Source organism: Entelurus aequoreus, linkage group LG26 (genome assembly GCF_033978785.1).
Source record: "Entelurus aequoreus isolate RoL-2023_Sb linkage group LG26, RoL_Eaeq_v1.1, whole genome shotgun sequence".
Lineage (NCBI taxonomy): Eukaryota > Metazoa > Chordata > Actinopteri > Syngnathiformes > Syngnathidae > Entelurus > Entelurus aequoreus.
In genome coordinates this window covers 26,173,588-26,196,491 of record NC_084756.1, presented here as the reverse complement: position 1 = coordinate 26,196,491, position 22,904 = coordinate 26,173,588, and the positions used below count along the sequence as shown (strand labels likewise).

Genomic DNA, 22,904 nt, shown 5'->3' with positions numbered 1-22,904 from the left:
TATTGTAGTGGACTCTTGTATAAGCAGTAGTGAGTTCTCCTGTCACATACGATCTTTGACTAGCATTGTGTGTTAATTTATGATTATTTTGGTGACTACACGAAACAAATATATAACAAATACCACTGATTTTGGGATACAAAATATATATTTTTTAAACCTGTACTGGATTGTATTTTAATATGAGGCGTGTGTTTTGCCAACTCTACGCCACTTTTTACGTGAATACGGAATTTTACGTAGCCCAATAATAAGGAAGGAGAGAGAGGGAGCCCAATAATAAGGAAGGAGAGAGAGAGGGAGGGGGGGGGCTACGTCGTGTTATCTCCTCTTCCTTCATGTCTGCTCCACGCCGCTCTCCTGCCCGCGTCCACTCACCGCCACGCCGCTAGGAGGGCCGGCTTTGTCCTGCCCGGCCGACAAAAGGACTTTTGACCGCCGCGGCGAAAGAAGGGAGGAAGGAAGAGGCGCAAACCCCCACCCCCTCCACCCCCCCCGGCATGACCTCCTCTCCATCACATCACTAAATGGGATTTGACAACAGCCACTTGCCTTCAGCCCGAGCGGCCATTCTTCAAATGAGGACGATTTAACCGCGGTTGTGTTCCTCTCAAGACGCGACAAAAGGTGGGTGAAAATATACAGTCTTTGTATTAAATCCGAACAGTTTTTGGAAGCTCGCTGCGTGTTTTCCCCCTCATTGTTTTAACGTCCATTCAAAAGAGGTGGCGGCGTGGGGGGAGGCAAACATTTGTTGTTGACATAAAACCTTCAGTGCAAAAAAAAAAAAAAAAACAGGCTAAAAAGGCAAACATCGCGGCGTGATTTAATATGTTTTAATACCAGGGAGGTAAAGAATCCATAGAATTCAAAATGGAGATGTTACAGCACCTGTTTACACTCATCTGGCCGCATTTGAGCCTCAGCAGCACTTTCGCTCCTTTCTTCTAAGCTACTGTATCTGGATGCATTATGTATTAAAAAAATTGATAAAATGGATTTCCCACCCCCTCCCCTCCGTGTCGTTTATTATATGTGGTGGAATTTTCCCGCACTATTTATATAAATATATATATATTATAAATCCAACCCCCCCCCCTGTGATTTTGACAGCTGCTACTCCTGCTGCTGCACCCCACCCCTCCTATGGCTGATGCTGCCTTGCCCACAACAACTGGTGTTTTAATCCCGAGGAAATAGGAAGTATAATTAGGTGCCAAATGCATTTACAGTTAGTTTTGTAAGTGTATGTGTGTGGATGGGGATTTGGACCAGTTCCAGCTCATTTGCATAAAGGAAAGCGGATTCAGTTTGCTTTGTACAGTGAATGAGATGGATGAATCATCAGCGCAACAATATTTGGGGTTTTTTACCTTTGGATAACCTTGTGAATTGAGATGAATTTTGCATGAGGAAATGTGTTTTTTTTTTTGTTTTCTTTGGCGAAGTGAAATCAATCATCAGATTATGTCTGTGTTTGTGCACCACTTCCTGTTTACAGTGTAGACCAGGGGTGTCCAAAGTGCGGCCCGCAGCTCCATTTTTATTGGCCCGCGACACATTTTAAAAATGGGAATATCAGGCACATTTCTATTACCGCCACACCTTGAAAATATTTTTTTTAAACTTGAAAACAAACTAAAGTAATATGATATATTGTAGCCTCCGGAAGAAATCACACAAAGTAGGACGCTATTTTTAACTTTTATTACCAATCTTATGATAGCAAATGGCACAATTCCAACAGGTTTTACTTCTCGTGTACACACATTTGTCTCGTGAGTCCGCGCTTCACCCCCCCGGACACACAACAACATTTCCTCCTTCTCCACCATTCATTTTAATGGGAACTTCCTGGAGATTTTGGGACTTTTTTTTGGAAAATGCTAAAAAATTTGAATGTTCTGAATGAGTATTAAATGGTTGGGGTTGGAATTTTTGGAGAAATGTTGAAGTAGTAACATTTTTAATTGTGAAATGGTATTATGGAATTCCTGGAATTTTGCGGTGTTTTAATCCCGAAGAAATAGGAAGTATAATTAGGTGCCAAATCTATTTACAGTTAGTTTTGTAAGTGTATGTGTGTGGATGGGGATTTGGACCAGTTCCAGCTCATTTACATAAAGGAAAGAGGATTCAGTTTGCTTTGTACAGTGAATGAGATGGATGAATCATCAGCGCAACAATATTTTGGGTTTTTTACCTTTGGATAACCTTGTGAATTGAGATGAATTTTGCATGAGGAAATGTGGGTTTTTATTTATTTATAGCGAAATCAATCATCAGATTATGTCTGTGTTTGTGCACCACTTCCTGTTTATACTGTAGACTAGGGGTGTCCAAAGTGCGGCCCGCAGCTCCATTTTTATTGGCCCGCGACACATTTTAAAAATGTGAATATCAGGCACATTTCTATTACCGCCACACCTTGAAAATATTTTTTTGGAACTTGAAAACAAACTAAAATAATATGATATATTGTAGCGTCCGGAAGAAATCACACAAAGTAGGACGCTATTTTTAACTTTTATTACCAATCTTATGATAGCAAATGGCACAATTCCAACAGGTTTTACTTCCCGTGTACACACATTTGTCTCGTGAGTCCGCGCTTCACCCCCCCGGACACACAACAACATTTCCTCCTTCTCCACCATTCATTTTAATGGGAACTTCCTGGAGATTTTGGGACTTTTTTTGGAAAATGCTAAAAAAAATTGAATGTTCTGAATGAGTATTAAATGGTTGGGGTTGGAATTTTTGGAGAAATGTTGAAGTAGTAACATTTTTAATTGTGAAATGGTATTATGGAATTCCTGGAACTTTGCGGTGTTTTAATCCCGGGGAAATAGGAAGTATAATTAGGTGCTAAATCCATTTACAGTTAGTTTTGTAAGTGTATGTGTGTGGATGGGGATTTGGACCTGTTCCAGCTCATTTACATAAAGGAAAGCGGATTCAGTTTGCTTTGTACAGTGAATGAGATGGATGAATCATCAGCGCAACAATATTTTGGGTTTTTTACCTTTGGATAACCTTGTGAATTGAGATGAATTTTGCATGAGGAAATGTGTTTTTTTTTGGTTTTCTTTGGCGAAGTGAAATCAATCATCAGATTATGTCTGTGTTTGTGCACCACTTCCTGTTTACACTGTAGACCATGGGTGTCCAAAGTTCGGCCCGCAGCTCCATTTTTATTGGCCCGCGACACATTTTAAAAATGCGAATATCAGGCACATTTCTATTACCGCCACACCTTGAAAATATTTTTTTGGAACTTGAAAACAAACTAAAATAATATGATATATTGTAGCGTCCGGAAGAAATCACACAAAGTAGGACGCTATTTTTAACTTTTATTACCAATCTTATGATAGCAAATGGCACAATTCCAACAGGTTTTACTTCCCGTGTACACACATTTGTCTCGTGAGTCCGCGCTTCACCCCCCCGGACACACAACAACATTTCCTCCTTCTCCACCATTCATTTTAATGGGAACTTCCTGGAGATTTTGGGACTTTTTTCGGAAAATGCTAAAAAAATTTGAATGTTCTGAATGAGTATTAAATGGTTGGGGTTGGAATTTTTGGAGAAATGTTGAAGTAGTAACATTTTTAATTGTGAAATGGTATTATGGAATTCCTGGAATTTTGCGGTGTTTTAATCCCGAAGAAATAGGAAGTATAATTAGGTGCCAAATCCATTTACAGTTAGTTTTGTAAGTGTATGTGTGTGGATGGGGATTTGGACCAGTTCCAGCTCATTTGCATAAAGGAAAGCGGATTCAGTTTGCTTTGTACAGTGAATGAGATGGATGAATATTCAGCGCAACAATATTTGGGGTTTTTTACCTTTGGATAACCTTGTGACTTGAGATGAATTTTGAATGAGGAAATGTGGGTTTTTATTTATTTATAGTGAAATCAATCATCAGATTATGTCTGTGTTTGTGCACCACTTCCTGTTTACAGTGTAGACCAGGGGTGTCCAAAGTGCGGCCCGCAGCTCCATTTTTATTTTAAAAATGCGAATATCAGGCACATTTCTATTACCGCCACACCTTGAAAATATTTTTTTGGAACTTGAAAACAAACTAAAATAATATGATATATTGTAGCGTCCGGAAGAAATCACACAAAGTAGGACGCTATTTTTAACTTTTATTACCAATCTTATGATAGCAAATGGCACAATTCCAAAAGTTTTTTACTTCCCGTGTACACACATTTGTCTCGTGAGTCCGCGCTTCACCCCCCCGGACACACAACAATATTTCCTCCTTCTCCACCATTCATTTTAATGGGAACTTCCTGGAGATTTTGGGACTTTTTTTGGAAAATGCTAAAAAAAATTGAATGTTCTGAATGAGTATTAAATGGTTGGGGTTGGAATTTTTGGAGAAATGTTGAAGTAGTAACATTTTTAATTGTGAAATGGTATTATGGAATTCCTGGAATTTTGCGGTGTTTTAATCCCGAGGAAATAGGAAGTATAATTAGGTGCCAAATCCATTTACAGTTAGTTTTGTAAGTGTATGTGTGAGGATAGGGATTTGGACCAGTTCCAGCTCATTTGCATAAAGGAAAGCGGATTCAGTTTGCTTTGTACAGTGAATGAGATGGATGAATCATCAGCGCAACAATATTTTGGGTTTTTTACCTTTGGATAACCTTGTGAATTGAGATGAATTTTGCATGAGGAAATGTGGGTTTTTATTTATTTATAGTGAAATCAATCATCAGATTATGTCTGCGTTTGTGCACCACTTCCTGTTTACAGTGTAGACCAGGGGTGTCCAAAGTGCGGCCCGCAGCTCCATTTTTATTGGCCCGCGACACATTTTAAAAATGCGAATATCATGCACATTTCTATTACCGCCACACTTTGAAAATATTTTTTTGGAACTTGAAAACAAACTAAAGTAATATGATATATTGTAGCCTCCGGAAGAAATCACACAAAGTAGGACGCTATTTTTAACTTTTATTACCAATCTTATAATAGCAAATGGCACAATTCCAACAGGTTTTACTTCCCGTGTACACACATTTGTCTCGTGAGTCCGCGCTTCATCAGATTATGTCTGCGTTTGTGTGGCACTTCCTGTTTACAGTGTAGACCAGGGGTGTCCAACGTGCGGCCCGCAGCTTGATTTTTATTGGCCCGCAACTCGATTTTTATTGGCCCGCGACCCCTTTTAAAAAGGCGCACATCAGGCACGTGAGATTTCTGCAAAAACAAGGGAATCCGCGTTTTGTTAAACATCCATCCATCCATTTTCTACCGCTTGTCCCTTTTGTGTCAAAATAACACTTCCTTTTTTTTTTAATGAAATATACATTTTTCATTTAATTTCTTTATTTATGAGGACAATGTATTCATATTATGCATAAAAACAGAGATGCTTGTAGCTTAGTACCGTATTTTTCGGAGTATAAGTCGCACCGGCCGAAAATGCATAATAAAGAAGGAAAAAAAACATATATAAGTTGCACTGGAGTATAAGTCGCATTTTTGGGGGAAATTTGTTTGATAAAAGCCAACACCAAGAATAGACATTTGAAAGGCAATTTAAAATGTCTAAAGAATAGTGAACAACAGGCTGAATAAGTGTACGTTATATGAGGCATAAATAACCAACTAGTATGTTAACGTAACATATTATGGTAAGAGTCATTCAAATAACTATAACATATAGAACATGCTATACGTTTACCAAACAATCTGTCACTCCTAATCGCTAAATCCCATGAAATCTTATACGTCTAGTCTCTTACGTGAATGACATCAATAATATTATTTGATATTTTACACTAATGTGTTAATCATTTCACACATAAGTCGCTCCTGAGTATAAGTCGCACCCCCGGCCAAACTATGAAAAAAACTGTGACTTATAGTCCGAAAAATACGGTAGCTAATTTCCATCTGTATTCTTTAAGGGGAGGGACAAAGTGCATGATAAATACAGTGCAAGTTAAAACACTATTCAAATGCATAATCCAAATATCAGACATACACACATACATACAGCCTACTAGCATACAGCATACTAGTAACCAAAATTATTACAATACTTTTCTGTAATTTTCTAAATAAAGGGGACCACAAAAATTGCATTATTGGCTTTATTTTAACAAAAACTCTTACAGTATATCAAACATGTTTCTTATTGCAAGTTTGTCCTTAAATAAAAGAGTGAACGTACAAGACAACTTGTCTTTTAGTAGTAAGTAAGCAAACAAAGGCTCCTAATTAGTCTGCTGACATATGCAGTAACATATTGTGTCATTTTCCATTCTATTATTTTGTCAACATTATTAAGGACAAGTGGTAGAAAATGAATTATTAATCTAATTGTTCTTTTACTGTTAATATCTGCTTACTTTCTCTTTCAACATGTTCTATCTACACTTCTGTTAAAATGTAATAATCACTTATTCTTATGTTGTTTGATACTTTACATTAGTTTTGGATGATACCACAAATTTGGGTATCAATCCGATACCAAGTCGGGAGGCGGACCGGTACTTTTCAGAGGCGGTATAGTACCAAAAATTATTCATTAGTGTCGCGGTACTATGCTAATACCGGTATACCGTAGAACCCTACAGCATACATATTGTTATTATTTTAAAAAGAACAACTCAACACACTACTTACATTCGGATGTGGCGCAGCCTTCATCGTGCATACAGCAGGGTTTCCCTTTAAAGTAATTGAATGTGGCGGACCGCCACAACATTTCGAGTACCGCCACACATTGAAAATATACTTTACTTGAAAACAAACTAAAGTAATATGATATATTGTAGCCCCCAGAAGAAATTACAGAAAGTAGGGCACTATTTTAACTTTTATTACCAATCTTATGATAACAAATGGCACAATTCCAACAAGTTTTCCTCCCCGTGTGCACACAATCGTCTCGTAAGTCCGCGCTTCACCCCCGGACACACAACAACATTTCCTCCTTCTCCGCCATTTACCTTTCAGCCACGAACAGTGTGTTTGTAAACATGGGACAAACTGACATTAAATCCAAACCACACAAACATTAAACATTACCACCAGCAGGTTGTTACAGTTTAATGGATATATATACACCCAAACAATTTTGTGGAATAGCCTTCATTTCTAAGAAAAAGAATAGACTGTCGAGTTTCAGATGAAAGTTCTCTTTTTCTGGCCATTTTGAGCGTTTAATTGACCCCACAAATGTGATGCTCCAGAAAGTCAATCTGCTCAAAGGAAGGTCAGTTTTGTAGCTTCTGTAATGAGCTAAACTGTTTTCAGATGTGTGAACATGATTGCACAAGGGTTTTCTAATCATCAATTAGCCTTCTGAGCCAATGAGCAAACACATTGTACCATTAGAACACTGGAGTGATAGTTGCTGGAAATGGGCCTCTATACACCTATGTAGATATTGCTCCAAAAAGCAGACATTTGCAGCTAGAATAGTCATTTACCACATTAGCAATGTATAGAGTGTATTTCTTTCAAGTTAAGACTAGTTTAAAGTTATCTTCATTGAAAAGTACAGTACTTTTCCTTCCAAAATAAGGACATTTACATGTGACCCCAAACTTTTGAACGGTAGTGTATGTGTGTATATATATATATATATATATATATATATATATATATATATATATATATATATATATATATATATATATATATATATATATATATATATATATATATATATATATATATATATATATATATATTACTACAAAATGTGCAAATATTAAGACAGTGGCGGCTTTTAAGAAAAAGTTCAACTGGGAAGCAAGCGTGACGTCATGCTTGCTGTAGCTCGCCTACTTTGTCAGGGACAGAACTTAAAGGCCTACTGAAAGCCACTACTAGCGACCACGCAGTCTGATAGTTTATATATCAATGATGAAATCTTAACATTGCAACACATGCCAATACGGCCGGGTTAACTTATAATGTGCAATTTTAAAATTCCCGCCACACTTCCGGTTGAAAATCTCCTTTGGATATGATTTATGCGCGTGACGTCATAAAATGCACGGAAGTGTTTGGGCCCTATTGGACACAATACACAAAGCTCTGTTTTCTTCGACAAAATTCCACAGTATTGTGGACATCTGTGTTGGTGAATCTTTTGCAGTTTGTTTAATGAACAATGGAGGCTGCAAAGAAGAACATTGTAGGTGGGATCGATCGGTGTCTTAGCGGCTAAGTACAATACTTACAGCAACACAACAAGGACTACTTACCCTGATAGAAGACGCCTAGCCGATGCTTGCCGCCAAACCCACGGATGAAGTCCTTCGTCACGCCGTTGATCGCTGGAACGCAGGTGAGCACGGCTGTTGATGGGAAGATGAGGGCTGGCTGGCGTAGGTGGAGCGCTAATGTTTTATCATAGTTCTGTGAGGTCCGGTTGCTAAGTTGCCTAATTAGCCTTAGCGTTGTTAGCAACAGCATTGTTAAGCCTTACCAGGCTGAGAATTTTTAACCGTGTAGTTACATGTACATGGTTTAATAGTATTGTTGGTCTTCTGTCTATCCTTCCAGTCAGGGATTTATTTATTTTGTTTCTATCTTCATTTGAGAACGATGCTAGCACGTTAGCTCAGTAGCTAAGTGTGTCACCGATGTATTGTCTTGGAGATAAAAGTCACTGTGAATGTCCATTTCGCGTGCTCGACTCTCATTTTCAAGAGGATATAGTATCCCAGGTGGTTTAAAATACAAATCCGTGATCCACAATAAAAAAAGGAGAGAGTGTGGAATCCAATGAGCCAGCTTGTACCTAAGTTACGGTCAGAGCGAAAAAAGATACGTCCATCACTGCCTCTCAAGTCCTTCACTGTAACGTTCCTCATCTACGAATCTTTCATCCTTGCTCAAATTAATGGGGTAATCGTCACTTTCTCGGTCCGAATCTCTCTCGCTCCATTGTAAACAACGGGGAATTGTGAGGAATACTAGCTCCTGTGACGTCACGCTACTTCCGCTACAGGCAAGGCTTTTTTTTATCAGCGAGCAAAAGTTGCGAACTTTATCGTCGATTTTCTCTACTAAATCCTTTCAGCAAAAATATGGCAATATCGCGAAATGATCAAATATGACACATAGAATGGATCTGCTATTCCCGTTTAAATTAAAAAAAAATCATTTCAGTAGGCCTTTAAGAGTCTCCAAATACGACTACATTTTAAATTTAACACCAGAAGAATATTTGATTTTTTGCTAGTAGTTTTCAATTTAAATGAAAAAAAATCATTAAAAGTATTGAGAATGACACTTGAAAAATTGTCAAAGTACATTGTATAATAAGCAAGAACAATTGAAAATATGGCAAATATGATATAAAAATCTATATTAATACTAATTAATAATGGATTTGTTTTTAAATGTATTTATTAAGGGTGTAACGGTACACAAAAATGTCGGTTCGGTACGTACCTCGGTTTAGAGGTCACGGTTCGGTTCATTTTCGGTACAGTAAGAAAACAACAAAATATACATTTTTGGGTTATTTATTTACCAAATTTGCAAAATTTTCCACCAAAAATATTTTGCTTAGTGGAATATTTGATGTGAAGTAATCGGAACCTTTCATACTCATAATAACATTGATTTTGATTAATGAATTATGTTTTGAGCAATGACAGTTTGAAAGAAAAAAAAACAGCTTTGTTTTATTAGTCAACATTGCAACTTTTTCTAAATTACATTTAACCTTTAAGCTTTTTTTCCCCACTTTTGTTTGTTTTAATAGTAGTTTTAGAATGCCCCGTGGGCCTTTAAAACATTAGCTGTGGGCCGCAAATGGCCTCCGGGGCACACTTTTGACACCCCTGCTGTAGATAATAAGAAATTAAATGTGATAAATCTATGGATAAAAAGCAGAGCCTGGCGACGCATGCGCGTTTATCATAACTCTCTCTCTCTCTCTGTCTCTGCCCCTCCCTCACCAATGCTGCTGTTTATTTTGTTTTCAACCCCTTCTTAACCCTGAACGTACATTGAAAATACACGCAACCCTAACTCAAAATGCCGGATATTTGAGGCATTTAAGAAACTCCGCCCTGACAGCTCCGCAAAAGAGGACATGTCCGGTGAAAAGAGGACTTATGGTCAGTCTATCCTAGCCCGTTAGCTGCTAGCATGCTTTGATTGAAACTTTTATTAGTAGATTGCACAGTACAGTACATATTCCGTACAATTGACCACTAAATGGTAACACCCGAATAAGTTTTTCAACTTGTTTAAGTCGGGGTCCACGTAAATCAATTCATGGTAATTCATGCCGTGTGTTGTGCCTCGGTGTGCATTGTTTACACAACGTACGTTACGCTACTTAATATGTCCGTGTGGAAACTCGTTCGGTACACCTCCGAACCGAACCGGAACCCCCGTACCGAAACGGTTCAATACAAATACACGTACTGTTACACCCCTAGTATTTATACATTTTTTATCCTTTTTATCCAGTCTAATCGACTTTATTTGTAAAGCACATTTTGGAAAGCAACAAAAGAAGCTAAAACACACATTCAGAGTCAGGATAAAACTAAGGAGAGTCAATTATAAAAAAAATGCTAGTGAAAACCTTTTTTTAAGAAAATCACATCATCATAGCAGATGAGTCAAATTATTCGATGACGTCATCGTGGTGACCACGCCCCCACCACCACATGTGTCTTGGCAGTGTAGGGAAAACCCTGGTACAGTACAAGTCAATCACATAAAAAATCGCAATAATTCATTTAAATTAAAAGTGCGTACATCTCTGGTTATCTAAAAAAGTTGTTTTTGCTTCTCCTATGAAGATAGTGAGTGATTTCAAGCTCAGCAGCTCACGTTGGAGCTTGTTCCACTGTTTCTCAGCCTTTGATGAGAAAGCAGATTGGGCAAAGGCTGTCCTACATTTTGGGATACTACACTGCCCTCTAGTAGTACCTCTGGTTGTTATTGTGGCCGCAGCGGTATCAATAAAAATAGGGTGCAAACAAAATTTGTTGAACGCTGACCTCAGCCACAGCCTCCAAAATACAGTGAAGAAATGCACCAAATTGCAGGTAATTTATTTTTGATTTTTAAAATTTTCTTTCGGCTGTTGCGTGTTCTTATAGAAATGTTTCTAAATGTTTCGCCTTTTTTTTCTCAAAGGGTGCTCACATCCCTGTACAGATTATAGATGAATGCACATCATTTATTTGCTCAGAATTTGGTAACAGTTGTATCTAAAGTCCAGTCCATGGCCATGACTAATCCAATCTAAGTCTAGGACTGGATCGGGCCAGTTTAAGATTTTTTTTTTGCCCATATGCGACCTTTATCTGATTTTTTTCATGTCAGTGTGAAAACTGCAATTACGATTTATATATATATATATATATATATATATATATATATATATATATATATATATTACATACACACATATATACAGTCGTGGTCAAAAGTTGACATACACTTGTAAAGGACATAATGTCATGGCTGTCTTGAGTTTCCAATCATTTCTACAACTCTTATTTTTTTGTGATAGAGTGATTAGGGAACTTTGGGAAGGCCATTCTAAAACCTTAATTCTAGCCCGATTTAGCCATTCCTTTACCACTTTTGATGTGTGTTTGGGGTCATTGTCCTGCTGGAACACCCAACTGCGCCCAAGACCCAACCTCCGGGCTGATGATTTTAGGTTGTCCTGAAGAATTTGGAGGTAATCTGTGATTGGAGCACATACTTGTTGGTCACAAAAAACATTCATGAAGTTTGGTTCTTTTATGAATTTATTATGGCTCTAATGAAAATGTGAGCAAATGTGCTGGGTCAAAAGTATACATACAGCAATGTTAATATTTGTTTACATGTCCCTTGGCAAGTTTCACTGCAATAAGGCACTTTTGGTAGCCATCCACAAACTTCTGCTTGGATTTTTGACCACTCCTCTTGACAAAATTGGTGCAGTTCAGCTAAATGTGTTGGTTTTCTGACGTGGACTTGTTTCTTCAGCATTGTCCATACGTTTAAGTCAGGACTTTGGGAAAGCCATTCTAAAACCTTCATTTTAGCCTGATTTAGCCAATCCTTACCACTTTTGACGTGTGTTTGGGGTCATTGTCCTGTTGGATTACCCAACTGTGCCCAAGACCCAACCTCCGGGCTGATTATTTTAGGTTGTCCTGAAGAATTTGGAGGTAATCCTCCTTTTTCCTTGTCCCGTTTACTCTCTGTAAAGCACCAGTTCCATTGGCAGCAAAACAGGCCCAGAGCATAATACTACCACCACCATGCTTGACGGTAGGAATGGTGTTCCTGGGATTAGAGGCCTCACCTCTTCTCCTCCGAACAAATTGCTGGGTATTGTGGCCAAACAGCTTAATGTTTGTTTCATCTGACCACATAACTTTCCTTCAGAAGGTCTTACCTTTGTCCATGTGATGTCAGATGAAACAAAAATTGAGTGAAACTCAAACTTGCCAAGGGACATGTAAGCAAATATTAACATTGCTGTATGTATACTTTTGACCCAGCACATTTGCTCACATTTTCAGTAGACCCATAATAAATTCATAAAAGAACCAAATTCATGAATGTTTTTTGTGACCAACAAGTATGTGCTCCAATCACTCTATCACAAAAAATAAGAGTTGTAGAAATGATTGGAAACTCAAGACAGCCATGACATTTTGTTATTTACAAGTGTATGTCAACTTTTGACCACAGCTGAGGGTGTGTTCTAACTATCGTGGGATCACACTCCTCAGCCTTCCCGGTAAGGTCTATTCAGGTGTGCTGGAGAGGAGGCTACGCCGGATAGTCGAACCTCGGATTCAGGAGGAACAGTGTGGTTTTCGTCCTGGTCGTGGAACTGGGGACCAGCTCTATACTCTCGGCAGGGTCCTTGAGGGTGCATGGGAGTTTGCCCAACCAGTCTACATGTGTTTTGTGGACTTGGAGAAGGCATTCGACCGTGTCCCTCGGGAAGTCCTGTGGGGAGTGCTCAGAGAGTATGGGGTATCGGACTGTCTGATTGTGGCGGTCCGCTCCCTGTATGATCAGTGCCAGAGTTTGGTCCGCATTGCCGGCAGTAAGTCGGACACGTTTCCAGTGAGGGTTGGACTCCGCCAAGGCTGCCCTTTGTCACCCATTCTGTTCATAACTTTTATGGACAGAATTTCTAGGCGCAGTCAAGGCGTTGAGGGGATCTGGTTTGGTGGCTGCAGGATTAGGTCTCTGCTTTTTGCAGATGATGTGGTCCTGATGGCTTCATCTGGCCACGATCTTCAGCTCTCACTGGATCAGTTCGCAGCTGAGTGTGAAGCGACTGTGATGAGAATCAGCACCTCCAAGTCCGAGTCCATGGTTCTCGCCCGGAAAAGGGTGGAGTGCCATCTCCGGGTTGCGGAGGAGACCCTGCCCCAAGTGGAGGAATTCAAGTACCTCAGAGTCTTGTTCACGAGTGAGGGAAGAGTGGATCGTGAGATCGACAGGCGGATCGGTGCGGCGTCTTCAGTAATGCGGACGCTGTATCGATCCGTTGTGGTGAAGAAAGAGCTGAGCCGGAAGGCAAAGCTCTCAATTTACCGGTCAATCTACGTTCCCATCCTCACCTATGGTCATGAGCTTTGGGTTATGACCGAAAGGACAAGATCACGGGTACAAGCGGCCGAAATGAGTTTCTTCCGCCGGGTGGCGGGGCTCTCCCTTAGAGATAGGGTGAGAAGCTCTGCCATCCGGGGGGAGCTCAAAGTAAAGCCGCTGCTCCTCCACATTGAGAGGAGCCAGATGAGGTGGTTCGGGCATCTGGTCGGGATGCCACCCGAACGCCTCCCTAGGGAGGTGTTTAGGGCACGTCCGACCGGTAGGAGGCCACGGGGAAGACCCAGGACACGTTGGGAAGACTATGTCTCCCGGCTGGCCTGGGAACGCCTCGGGATCCCCCGAGAGGAGCTGGACGAAGTGGCTGGGGAGAGGGAAGTCTGGGCTTCCCTGCTTAGGCTGCTGCCCCCGCGACCCGACCTCGGATAAGCGGAAGAAGATGGATGGATGGATGGATGTATATATATATATATATATATATATATATATATATATATATATATATATATATATATATATATATATATATATATATATATATATATATATATATCAATCAATGTGAACGCTCCAGCACTCAAGTCGCATTCGTCCGACCAAAACGTAATCAAGAAGCCATAAGCGTCATAATTATTCGCCAAAATAGACGGTTACAAAATAAACAGTTGACAACGGAGCAGAAAACAGGTGAAAATAAAATGTTTTTGAAGCTCACGTGAAACTTCCTCCATTCCAGTCTGTGACTGCTTGCCAACAGACGCGCTCTTCAAACAGACATTCCGTTAAACTGTGAGAGCCAAAATACTTGTCCTCTTCCTTCTTAATCTTCTAGGCGCAATAATTCTGTTCAGAAAATGTTGACTTTGATTGCACAAAATCCTTGAAATTGCCACAAATGCGCCAGTACTGAGATCGTCGAGAGCTGAAGCCATGTGTACTGTCGTAAACACTGCAGTGCGTGCGGGGTCGTGACGTATTGCCCGCATACAAGTCAGCTTGCATTCACATTGGAAATCACATTTTTTTGTAATGTGAACAGCCACATTAAAAGATCGAATTTGACAAAAAAATCAGAATTGGACATAGCATAAATCTATGAGCATGAACTAATGAAGCCTACTCGGGTAAGAGGCGAAACGTCTTCTCAGACAAACCAAACAGTCCCCTTGCGATTGATTGAATGCCCGAAGAAGACTACAATGACCTGGATGAATGAGAACATCCATAAACACGTCCAGTCTGGGTCTATATTTGAGTTACATTTACCAGTGAGCACACCAGATGGAGTCTATGTATTGACCTGATCACTGACCGTGTAACAACCCGTCATTCATGGTTAAGGTAAAGAATGTCATGTCAAATTAAATTGTGTGATCAATCAGCATATGCTGATTGATCACTTAATGTGTATATACACATTATTATGCGATATTTGTTGCAATTAATCACACGAGTTAACTCATGGTTTTCAACAGCCTTCATTCTTTGTGTTTGTGTGTTACTTCCTGTCTACATGGTTTATGGTTTAGGTTTGCATGGATGTTTTCATGATGGATTTGTGTTCTACCATTCAAATTGAGGGAGAATACATACATTAATGACCAAAATAAACTCACGTTTGATTCCAATTTGAACAACCATTCCTGTGCGCATGGCACCGGTGATCTGATGCTGCAGTGTTAAACCAAGTTTAATTCAGATCAGGATCTGAATTTAAAAACGGAAAATCCCTGGCAAACCTTGGGCTATGTGAAATGTCAAATCTCACCAGATAATTTTGCAATTTGTTGTTATAATTTAGTTTTAATCTATAAGAAATGTTGAATATGGATAGAACGCATTGATTGTTGCCAGTGACAAATGCCTTAGGGGGGAGGTCTGTGCTGTTTCCGTGCAAATACCCCCTTGTTAAATGACAATAAAAACAACCTCATTTTTTTGTCAGCCTATATTAAGGATTGGCATTAGACTATTTATTTGATCGACTCTGGTGAAAATAACTTTTAATCAACTGATTAATTCAAATTTGTAGTTTTTACAAATGGTGAGTGATTCTTAGGGTTGGGTATCGAGTATCGATTGGAACCGGGACTAACTTTCCGATTCTCCCGGAATTGTTCAAAAGTTTAAATTTCGATTCCTATTTTCGATACCCAGTCCGCCGACCGGAAAAAAAGATGTCCGCCGAACCGGAAGAAGAAGCCGCTGAACACCAACGAAGAAGCGCCCACCGCCGGAAGTGTTAGCATAGCCGAGCGAGTCAGTCAAGCTCAAGCATGGATAGCGGGCGTCGGCGGTCGAAAGTGTGGCTTTACTTTACAAAAAAAAATGAAATAACCGCGAAATAACAGAGCTCCATGTCCATCAAGAAACGAGTGGAGAGAGAGCTGCAGATGTACCAGGACGTTCCACCGATACTTATGTCTGACGACCCTGCTGCATGGTGGTGGTCCGGTGGAACCAACAAAAGACTTATCCTTTGCTGTCAGATCTAGCTTTCTCCTATTTATGCGTTCAAGCTTCTTCCACACCCAGCGAACGTGTATTTTCCACAGCAGGAGACACTATCTGTCCAGAACGCTCACGCATCCTGCCTGAGAAGGTGGATGTGGTCATTTTCCTAAACAAGAACTGTCTCTAATTTTATACTGCACCTGCTGCTAATCTGGACTGGCTTTTGCAAGTTGTTTCTTATTGTTTATTTGCTTTTCTGCACCAGGTTAGCCCATCAGTGGGAGCACGGTAACATTTTTAAGTACCTGCAGCATCATTTACTTGTGTGTGTAAACGTGTTTTCATGAGGTTTCCTGCAGCATCATACACTTATGTGTAATTGTGTTTTCATGAGGTTTCCTGCAGCATCATACACTTATGTGTGTAAAGGTGTTTTCATGAGGTTTCCTGCAGCATCATACACTCATGTGTAATTGTGTTTTCATGAGGTTTCCTGCAGCATCATACACTTATGTGTACATGTGTTTTCATGAGGTTTTCAAAAATAAAGCTCTCTTGAGGAAAGTGTACCCCTGGGAAAATGTATTTATAATTTATAATATTTATATTCAAGTTCATAGATTTGATATTTATATTCTAGTTGAAAACAGCCCTGTGAGGAATTTATAGTAAAGTTCATAAAAAGTTAATAGAATTAAAATTGATGGAGAATGTCAGACTATTTCATTCAGAAAGACTGTAGGTTAGCTAGCTCATTTAAAATATCCTAAACTTTTTTTTGACCCTGCCTTTTAAAAGAACCGGAATCGAGAACAGTCAGGAATCGGAATCGAAACAAAGAATCGGAATCGGAATCGTTCGAATTCAAACGATACCCAACCCTAGTGATTCTGTCTTTGTTTGTTTTGAACTCTTATTTAGACGTGTGTATTAAGAATAGGGATGGCTACCTTTCACAATTGAACCGATACGGTACCAATTCCTGGTACCTACGAGTCAGTACTGATACTCATTGGTACCAATTGTTGGTCCTTTTGTGTGTGTTATTAAATATGAACTGTTTTTTAATAAAAATAATTTTTTTAAATTTTTTTTTAATGGAACATTTTAAAATGCGCTGATTATGATAACTTCTGTCCAGTTGTTATATCTTGTTTGATTATTAGAATTTTGAGTCAATTTCCTTGTTAACATTGAAAATTGCAACATTACCTAGAGGCAGTTGGGCTGCTCTCAGTGCTGCTGGAGTGATCACCTAATGTTAGAGCAGTGGTTTTTAACCTTGTTGGAGGTACCGAACCCCACCAGTTGCATATGCGCATTCACCCAACCCTTCTTTAGTGAAAAATAAAATGTTTTTTTTTTCAAGTTCAAGAAAAAGTTATATGTTTTTTTACTAGTGCACAAAATGAACCGTGCATGAACATCACCTTGTTCAAAGAACAAAACCAACACAGTGCATGAACTCACAACAAATTACACACCTTACCATGAATTGATTAACGTGGACCCCGACTTAAACAAGTTGAAAAACGTATTCGGGTGTTACCATTTAGTAGTCAATTGTACGGAATTTTGTACTTTATTGTGTAAACTGTACTGTTTCATATAATGTATTCTCTTCCTTTGCAATCTACTAGTAAAAGTTTCAATCAATCAATCAAACAACCTGCAAATCAGATGGAAAATTAGAGGGAACATTGTTTGGGGGTATCCATAATACGCTGATAGGGAGACGTTTTTATTTACACGATAAGTCGGATGTGTCCTTACCTCCGTGGCGGAGGCTCTGCCGAACCCCTGAGGACAACTCACCGAACCCCTAGGGTTCGATCGAACCCAGGTTAAGAACCACTGTGTTAGAGTTAGGTGTGTTACAACAAAATGAACATTTTATATCACCGTTATTGTATAAAAAAGTATCACGTTTTTTTTGTCCTCCGTGTTTTTTTATACATTTTGATTTCTATTTGCTGTTTAATTGGTTTTTCCCTTTAAAATTGTTTTTATTCATATTTATTTTTATATTGTTTTTATATTGGTTCTATATTTATTTTTTGTTTTTATTCAGCCATTGGTGGAGCTAAGGATAATATTTGATTATTGTTTTTAATATTGTTTTTAATACTGTTTTTAATATTGTTGTGCAGCACTTTGGAAACATTTTTCTTGTTTAAATGTGCTATATAAATAAAGTGGATTGGATTGGATTGATTTATAATCGCTCAAAACTAAAATCCGTCAATTTTTTGAAATAACTAAAATAAATAGACACACTATTTGTATGTTTTGTGTTTCTTATGCTTCACTGGTAGTGTTTTAGTCTTAGTATTTTTTTTTTAAAGGCTATTGGTTTGTACTTTTGCACTTTACGATTTATTTGAATGAAAAGTGTGTTGCTAATGAAAAGTATTATTATTTATTATTTCTGGCGGGCGTTCCACTCTTCGGTTGTCCTACCCTTGAACGCACCATAAGACAGCGGTGGAATCGTATTTCTCCCACCGATCATTCTGTGCCGTGACAGCAAAGTTTGTAGGGTCAACGTATTTATCTTAGTGGCTCAGACAGTAATGTGTTTGTATAAGTTTAGATTGACATATGTTGTTTCTTAATGGGGAAAGACGTCAATGTCTCTTGTTTACATTTTAGCATTTAAAATAACACCAGTCAGTCTGTGAATTTATTAAAGCGCAGTTATCAATAACAATTTTGCATCATTTTAATTTAAAACAGTAATACTAACCATCGGGAGTTTTACTGCGGGTATCGTTTTGACCATTTATCGCTACATCCAGAGTTAGAGCCGGCTGAGTCTTTAACTGGACGTGTTGCACGCACAACCCAAATACCGTAACATGGCACCGTTGAATTTGACATAAATCGGGGCCCAGTAGGACCGACGGGATTCGGTCGGTGCCAAACGAGCACCAATTTGGTGCCCATCCCTAATTAGGACTAGCTTACTCATGTTTTGCCCTTCTTTAGACAGCACAAACAAGGTCAGACTGATTCAACAGCACCTCTGTTGGAGCCAGAATGCTCAATTAATACAACCTCGGAATGATTTACTACCTAGACATTTCTTTTGTAACACTCTGTCAAATATTGACCCTCGCCTTCGTCATTTATTTGCAAAGAGTGTGGTAGCTCTACAGCAGGGGTGTCCAAGCCTTTTCACTTTGATGCCGCATTGGGCTTGAAAAATTTGGCCAGGGCTCATAAGCTGACTGTATGTAAAGTAACAATGTATACAATATATACATACATACATACAGTACATACATATACACATTCAGTCGCGGTCAAAAGTTTACATACACTTGTAAAGAACATCATGTCATGGCTGTCTTGAGTTTCCAATAATTTCTACAACTCTTATTTTTTTGTGATAGAGTGATTGGAGCACATACTTGTTGGTCAAAAAAAAACATTCTTAAAGTTTGGTTCTTTTATGAATTTATTATGGTTCTAATGAAAATTTAACCAAATGTGCTGGGTCAAAAGTATACATACAGCAATGTTAATATTTGCTTACATGTCCCTTGGCAAGTTTACCTGCAATAAGGCACTTTTGGTAGCCATCCACAAGCTTCTGGTGGAATTTTTGACCACTCCTCTTGACAAAATTGGTGCAGTTCAGCTACATTTGTTGGTTTTGTGACATAGACTTGTTTCTTCAGCATTGTCCACACGTTTAAGTCAGGACTTTGGAAGGCCATTTATGTGTATATATGTGTGTGTGTGTGTGTATACAGTATATATATATATGTGTGTGTGTGTGTATATATAAATGTGTATATATATATATGTGTATATATATATGTGTGTGTGTGTATACAGTATATATATATATATATATATATATATATATATATATATATATATATATATATATATATATATATATATATATATATATATATATATATATATATATGTGTGTGTGTGTGTGTGTGTGTGTGTGTGTGTGTGTGTGTGTGTGTGTGTGTGTGTGTGTGTGTGTATATATATATATGTGTATATATATATATGTGTATATATATACATATGTGTGTGTATATATATATAAGTGTATATATATGTGTGTGTGTGTGTGTGTGTGTATATATATATATATATATATATATATATATATATATATATATATATATATATATATATATATACATACATATGTGTGTGTATATATATATGTGTATATATGTGTGTGTGTGTGTATATATATATATATATATATATATATATATATATATATATATATATATATATATACATACATATGTGTGTGTATATATATATATGTGTATATATATGTGTGTGTGTGTGTATATATATATACATATATATATATACATATATATATATATATGTATATATATATGTATATATATATGTATATATATACGTATATATATATGTATATATGTATGTATGTTTACACACTGTGTAAACATTATATTATATACGTATATTAATATAATGTAAATAATTAACAATTATCATAATGGAATATTAAGAGTATGTGAAAGTTCAACTCCTACCTTGTTTACATCCGTGACGACCTCCATAAGTTTTGTTATCAATCAGCAATAGAAAGCAGCTAAAATGCTTCAGGCATAGACAAATGTGTGGAGTGTGTTTTGCATGTTTCCCATCATGCATTGCAGGGGATTTAAATGGGTGTGATTTTAAATTATGTGTTGTGTTTGGACATTTTTTATAGTATCCACAAAGTTCAGTGCGCAGGTTGTGCTCTGTTGTGAACATGTGTGTTGAAATAGTTTATTTGCGCCATGAGTGGGAAATGTTGTTTGGATTGGGTCATATGTAAAAATGCTGTGCAGTGTGTACTTCAAAGTGCAGCTGACAGTCATTAACCTGATTTACTCATGTTATGCAAAAGACCGTGGCAATTATACTGTCAAATATTTAAAATTTAGAGGCACTCTGTAAATACTCTATAGGGCGTTGTTTGGACACCCCCTGCTCTGTAGTGACGTAGTTTACCACTTTTGACCTCACAGAATTAGTAACCAGGCTACTACTTGCTGATAGTAGGCAAGGAAAGTGTTTTTTTGTATATCAGGCTGGTGCCAGCATCCTGCCTGTTGCTTCAACTTCTTCACAGGCGCAAAGATGATATGGTGAAAACAAAACAAAACACATGGCAGCATTCTGTCTGCAGCCTATAGAAGATCTGCGCGCATCATTGTCGGATTGTAAAGCAAACAATTACGCAACTGTTTGTATCCGGATTTCCATCTCAAGGAGCTAACATTGTATCCACCCCGCGCCCCTAAACTGCGACGCTCTCATTGGGCTGAAACATTGGCAGTAGCTTCCTTCACTCTCTGCAGCAACTGTTACCGTCTGTTGTGACTCATTCATTCGCTTGTCACAGCCAAATGCTGTGCGTCGGCTTTATGAACGCTGATGAGGGATAGCAAAGCCAAGATAGGGCCCCGCGTAGGATTAAAACAGTACATTTGGACAGTTATTTATTTATAAATAATTACCATCAAGTAGAATTAAAGGATCAAACTGTCACTAGCAGACAATTTTCAGAGGAATTTGTGAAACTGAAACAGTACAAAACAATACCATTGTAAGTTAATACTAAGACCATACTTGCCAACCTTGAGACCTCCGTGGGGGGGGGGGGCATAAATAACCAACTGAGAACGTGCCTGGTATGTTAACGTAACATATTATGGTAAGAGTCATTCAAATAACTGTAACATATAGAACATGCTATACGTTTACCAAACAATCTGTCACTCCTAATCGCTAAATCCCATGAAATCTTATACGTCTAGTCCAGTGGTTCTTAACCTTGTTGGAGGTACCGAACCCCACCAGTTGCATATGCGCATTCACCGAACCCTTCTTTAGTGAAAAATAACATGTTTTTTTTTTTCAAATTCAAGAAAAAGTCATATGTTTTTTTACTAGTGCACAAAATGAACCGTGCATGAACATCACCTTGTTCACAGAACAAAACCAACACAGTGCATGAACTCACAACAAATTACACACCTTACACACATTACCATGAATTGATTAACGTGGACCCCGTAAGTTGAAAAACGTATTCGGGTGTTACCATTTAGTGGTCAATTGTACGGAATATGTACTGTACTGTGTAAACTGTACTGTTTCATATAATGTATTCTCTTCCTTTGCAATCTACTAGTAAAAGTTTAAATCGATCAATCAAAAAACCTGCAAATCAGATGGAAAATTAGAGGGATCATTGTTTGGGGGTATCCATAATACGCTGATAGGGAGACGTTTTTATTTACACGATAAGTTGGATGTGTCCTTACCTCCGAGGCGGAGGCTCCGCCGAACCCCTGAGGACAACTCACCGAACCCCTAGGGTTCGATCGAACCCAGGTTAAGAACCACTGGTCCAGTCTAATAATATTATTTGATATTTTACGGTAATGTGTTAATAATTTCACACACAAGTCGCTCCTGAGTATGAGTCGCACCCCAAACTATGAAAAAAACTGCGACTTATAGTCCGAAAAATACGGTACATACACTACCGTTCAAAGGTTTGGGGTCACATGTAAATGTCCTTATTTTTGAAGGAAAAGCACTGTACTTTTCAATGAAGATAACTTTAAACTAGTCTTAACTTTAAAGAAATACACTCTATACATTGCTAATGTGGTAAATGACTATTCTAGCTGCAAATGTCTGCTTTTTGGTGCAATATCTACATAGGTGTATAGAGGCCCATTTCCAGCAACTATCACTCCAGTGTTCTAATGGTACAATGTGTTTGCTCATTGGCTCAGAAGGCTAATTGATGATTAGAAAACCCTTGTGCAATCATGTTC

General features: G+C 38.3%; 1 protein-coding gene across 1 annotated transcript in view; it reads left to right on the top strand.

Moving 5' to 3' along the window:
• Positions 1-302: 302 nt before the first annotated feature.
• The window catches only part of LOC133643351 (proto-oncogene tyrosine-protein kinase Src), an 85,423-nt gene continuing 62,821 nt past the window's right edge, over positions 303-22,904 (top strand). Inside the window, exon 1 of the mRNA XM_062037844.1 lies at positions 303-627. The gene's annotated coding sequence lies outside the window, so the exon portion shown is untranslated. The remainder of the gene's footprint in view (positions 628-22,904) is intronic.